The 5,895-nt window shown below is 30.7% G+C and overlaps 1 non-coding gene across 1 annotated transcript; it reads left to right on the forward strand.

Annotated features, from left to right (window-relative positions):
* Positions 1 to 3,092: 3,092 nt before the first annotated feature.
* Positions 3,093 to 3,165, forward strand: TRNAK-CUU (transfer RNA lysine (anticodon CUU)). The gene has a single exon. It is a non-coding gene; the product is annotated as a tRNA-Lys (tRNA).
* Positions 3,166 to 5,895: the final 2,730 nt, after the last annotated feature.

Genomic DNA, 5,895 nt, shown 5'->3' on the forward strand with positions numbered 1-5,895 from the left:
TTAACTATTAGCAGATTTTCATTTTGGCTATTGAAAGTTCGTTGATTTTGCCTATTAGCTATTTGTCCAGTTGCAACTACTGGTTGAAGTAACTACGGATAAGAATATATAGATGAACACACAAAAAATTTCATGTTGTTCAAGAACTTCCCATGTTTGCAAGGTCTTATCCAGAGAGTAATACAATATAAATAACAAGTTGTGATTAAGTCCAACTCACTCACCAAGTTGCAACCTCTCACTCTTATACTTCGAACTAAATCACTCTTCCTCTAAATCTTTCCTCATGAAAACTTAGATGTAAATTGATAAACACAACCCACTTTACGTACAATTTTTACACTTAAAAACATATTGTAATTGAACAATTAATGTGCTTTCAATCTGATACTTCCAACCTAAAAATGCAATATATAAGCAATAGATGGTTTGTTGAGATTCAATCAATTACAATCACTAATTCCTCTGAGATAATCGTTAAAAAGGTCTTCAAGCAATCAACGTACTTTTAGAGATCTTCTCAAACTTAATCTCCTTTAGAGATCAAATTTTTATTTAAGGGAACTTTGATTAGATGTAAATAAACACATCAAATTAGACTTTTTCCTTCACTTTCAACTTTATGGTTTAATTTTACTTGAAATAGACTTAACTCTATTGACTTAAACTTGAAGCCCTAAAAGGGAAGTTGTTTGATCTCCGTCCATTATTGTGGGATTGAAGCCTAACTTCGATACATTCCTCTTCTCGGTGAGACTTTCTCATTGAATTTTTAGATTGAGCATCCGTCACTTAGAACTCTCCAACTAGCTCCTGGAAGAATTTGGTAGACTGGTACATTTAAGTCTCCTATTTTTTATATTTTATTCTATTTTCTCTGATTTTTTTATCCCTTTTGCTTATGTATCTCTTGTTTAGTACTCCTAAAATAGGATACTTTCTTCCCTTTTTTTTGTTTTTTTTTTTGTATTTTTGTTTACTTTGGTTGTGCTAGTTCTTGTATATGGTTGCTAATTCGAGGTAAAAGTGTGTGAATAGCTTGATTGTGGATTTTCTTGAGTTATAGTTTTGGTCGAAGGGTAAATGGTGAGTGGGTTAAAAGTGAAGGGTTGTTGAGTCGGTTGAGTTAAAGGTGAGACATCTGGTTGACAATGGCTTTGCTACTTGTTGATACTAATTGGATTATCGAATTAAGGAGTAATGGTGTCAAGATTGAGTGACCAAAGTGTAAACTTGTAAACTTACTAATAGTTTAATAACCAACTTGTAATTATTTTAAAAGTGATCAAATTCTAGATCTACTCGTCCCCACATTTGACGTCCGTTACCAAATTAGTGAGCTAATGACCAACTTGAAACTTTTGAACAATTTAATACCCAACTTGTAACTTTTCCAAATTTAGTAAACAATAACAAATAACAAATCAAGCAATACAAGTTTTTTTTTTTTTTTGGTTCAAAACTATGAATTCGAAAATAAAAGTCATGGGTATGATTTAAACTTTTTCACATCACATTTTATTATAATTGAAAGTAAAAAATGAAGTTGTTTATGTATACAACATAATATATTATGATTTAACTTCACATATGTTACAATAAATGTCAATACTGGCAATAGAATGATCGCAAAATAAGAAAAATAAGAACACATAGATCTTACGTAGAAACCCTTTCGGGAAAAAATCATGTACAGAGGAGAAAAAATTCACTAATGTTGAAAAACAAATAATACAAGAGGTGTTTCGACTACATCTATTTAAGGGTTGAAAAACTTTATTCCAATCAAAATCAAATAATAGGAGTATAGTTCTATACGAGCTCAACTCGGGCCTACGACTCTTAGCCTTTCGCCTCCATAGATCCTCTTATTTTACCACTATATTTATTTTTCAATAAGTAACGGGATTCGAGTCACATAAACACAAACTCTAGTAGATTGAATTAATTATTGTATCTATATAGTTTTAAAAAAAAGTAAAAGTTTTGGTTTGAGATTGATATGATATGATTGATGGTAAGTAAATTAGTGGGAATCTTACGTGACGTGAGAATAGACATACATGTAAAGTTTTAAAACAGAACCTGATAACCATCCCCATTATCCTCATTACCATGGAATATATTATTATTTTTACATTTATGCCATTAACCCTACCTTCTATGTTTCTTCTTTTTTCTGTTGGCTGTCTAAATACTATTTGCTGCACACTTAGATCCACGTCAATTAAGCTTTAAATCTGTCTCCCACCTTTGAAAACACCAAAAAAGTTAGCAGATTTAAGTGTTATATATACATATTTATAACATGACAGGTTTTTATGGTTCCTTTTATCAGTTCCCAACCAACAGCACAAAATTCTTCTATCTACTTGAAGAACATCAACATGAAACCATTTTTGTCTTTGTACGTGTAATAACCTATGGCTGAGCATTGTGCTAAAAGCATCTATGTTTTTGTTTAGAGGATTGGGGTACTGTGTTTGTATTCTTCTAGCACTGCCTTTTTCCCCTAGTGCTATCAAAACTTTTGTCTCATTAGCATGCACCAATCTTGAGACTCGTTTAATTGGTATTAATATTATTGTCAATGATAGTGTAAGAAGACATAAATTCGATTTGGAGTATCAATTCGATAGCTATGGAGTTGTTTCCAAATAAGATTTTGTTTTCTTTTATACAACAATTATCCTTGAGAAAATTAATGGGACGAAAGGCCACCACATCCTTTATACCCAAAAAAAACATAGTAAAATGCAGATATTAGCACTACCAAAATAGCAATTAAAAACCAATTTTAAAGTAATTATTCAAAGATTACATTAATTAATAATTAATTTTGTAGTAAATGCTGGCATTTAAAAACAAAAGAACAAATCTATGAATGAAATTTTATAGTATTTCTTTGGGTTAAATTTATATTTTAAAGAGTGGTTGGGCTACCATTGCCGTCATCTTAGCCTCAACAAATGAAAGGCAGCTAATTGGTCCAGTCAAGGCCTACCTCACACCTGGGCTTATTTTGGGCTTCCCGTGATCAACTATAACTTATTTATGTTAAAAGCCATACTACATTTTCAGATGTCAGCCAAGCCCGTCTAGCTCAGTCGGTAGAGCGCAAGGCTCTTAACCTTGTGGTCGTGGGTTCGAGCCCCACGGTGGGCGTTTTCTTTTTTTAATGTCATTTTGATAGGAGCATTTTGACGAACATCATATAGACACAGACTATATCTCTGTCTTAGTGTTCACCTTCTTCCACTTCCAACACCTTTTTGCCCATTTAAAAAGCTGTTCCAGTTCAACCCTATTGTCCGCACATTGTCTCTTAATGATCATCCCCCCTTTTTCATTTAAAAAGAGAAACAAAAATTTACCCATTTCAAAGTTGTGAGCTTTAATGGTTAATGTGGAAAGCCACACATGTTCCCACTTCATCTCATTCCACTAATTCCATTGCTGCTTTCTTGCTTCCATCATCAATGGCCCTTTTCATATCATTCAACTCAATACCCATATATATATATAATGTTTATGAAATTGCAGCTGCACGTTACCCCTTTGTTTTCTTTTTAACTATGCCCCATTCAATCAAGTATTGCAAATACAGTCAATAATAATTAGAGGGAAAGAACTTGTAAAGTTGATATATATATATATATATATATATATATATATAATGGATACTGCATTTACATTGAATCTGGTACCTGATTCAAAGATGAATTATCTAACCTTTTTTCCAGGAATTTTCTATCACTTACTAACATGAATACTCACCAATTTTTGTAAAAAGCAAAAACAAAAAGAGATAAGAGTTGTAGTTGTGTTAAACCCACTTGCCTAAACCTTTTCTTTTCAGTCTATGCTTATCGGTTTCACTCCTAACTTTAATATATGTATATATATATTATGAATTACTATTTAATATTGAATATTTAATTTATCGATAAAGTACTAGTAATGAAATATTATTTTATAAATCTTTCTCACCACATCAGTCATGGTCCCTTCTTAATTATTTAATGACATTTTAACAATTTTTTCATGTTATTGATATATAATTTTGGTAATTTTTTTTACTTTGAATCTCAAACCCCGAACTCTAAACTTGGGTTCGAGATTCGAGATTTAGAGCTATGTTCGAATTCAAGGTTCAATATAAAAGATTATCAAAATCATATATCAATGACATGGAAAAAATTGTTGAAATATCATTAAATAATTAAAAATAAACTTTGAATAACGTTGTTGTGAGAAGAATCCATAAAATAATTTTTTCTTAATAATATTCGTAAAAACTAAAATTTTGAGAATTTGAATGTAGGTATATATTAATATTTGGTGTGAATATTTTTAATTTATTGTGATTTAAGTTGAGATATATTTTAATTTTTAATCGAAATTAATTACTTTATATATTTACGATGATATGATATTTAGTTGTAAATAATTTGGCCACCAACTTAGAATGCGGAGGTGGTGTGGAAGTCCAAGTCACACCGTACGGTCAAATATGCAAATACAAAGAAGTTAGATATAAGATATCACAGCTTCTTGGCTTTGCGATTGACATTTGACTGTTGAAGCTTGAATTTTCTTCTCCTCATATAGTTTTTGGCCCTTTTAACTTACTAATTAGTTCACTTTAGTACTTGAACATAAAAATTAGAGCTATTTTAGTCTTTAAATTTGGATTCTATCAACATGACCGGATTGGTTGGTTGGACCAATTGAACTGAGAATCGATTAATGTACCAATAAAAATCGAAAATTGAGACAAAAACCAATAGTTGAACCAGTTTAATAAAATTTTCATTTTTCTTATTCTGTATGATTTTTAAATTTTTTATTTAATTATTGTTGGTCTGATAGATAAATCGATCAAACCAGTTGAATCGAGAATCAATAGTCCAATCGATACAACCACTGGTCTAATTATTAGAATATTATATGTGACACTATAAAATTGTACCACGTAATTGCCCAAAAATTTACATGAATTTTTTCAATTTTCGAACAATGATATCACACCATTTCAGAAATTTATATTATTCAACTTTAGAAATCCAAAATACAAATATTATAATAAAGTTAACTATCAAATTAGGACAAAATTTATCCTTATTTTCTATTAGGAAAACTAACAATTAATTCGGTGGAATTTTAAAGCAGTTTGTATTGTAATACTAATAGTAATAATAATTAAAAATCTAATTATCATGTGTTTATACCTAATCACTAATAGTAACAACTATCAATTTACGTTGTTTATCAAATCACCTCAAAATTTATGAGAAAGTTAATGTTTGTTGACTTTGTTGTCATGGCATACACGTGGACTGCCACCTCATTCATTTTAAGGTGATTTGACAAACAAATATAAGGGTGTGTTTGTTTGGTGGAAAATGTTTTCCAGAAAACATTTTCATTCATTTACGGTGTTTGTTTTGTGTAAAATGATTTCCATAGGAAAACATTTTACAAACACGGGTAAAATCCAAAGCAAAATTTTGGAAATTGTCTTACCGATTTCTAATCCGTAAGACATTTTCCCTTTCTCCTTTCTCTTCCAAGCAATCTTCTTTCTCTTCTAAGCAAAGTTTCTTCCACATCCTCTGCCTCCTCATCTCCGTTCGTCACCTTACCTCACCATCTTCGTCCGTCATCTCCGTCAACCGTCGGCCTTACTTGTATTTTAAAGAAACCTTAAAAAATTAGCAGCCACAGTCAATAAAAGAAGACCCGAAGCGGTGGTTCTCTCTGTCATCAATGTATATTTTTTCATTTAATTCTTTTAAAATCCAAATTGTTTGTTGAAACTTCCATTGTTGAATATTCCGAAAACATTTTTTCTATTTAATTTTCACTGATTTGATTCCAGAAAATCCAAATTGT

The sequence above is a fragment of the Gossypium raimondii genome, chromosome 6 (genome assembly GCF_025698545.1).
Source record: "Gossypium raimondii isolate GPD5lz chromosome 6, ASM2569854v1, whole genome shotgun sequence".
Lineage (NCBI taxonomy): Eukaryota > Viridiplantae > Streptophyta > Magnoliopsida > Malvales > Malvaceae > Gossypium > Gossypium raimondii.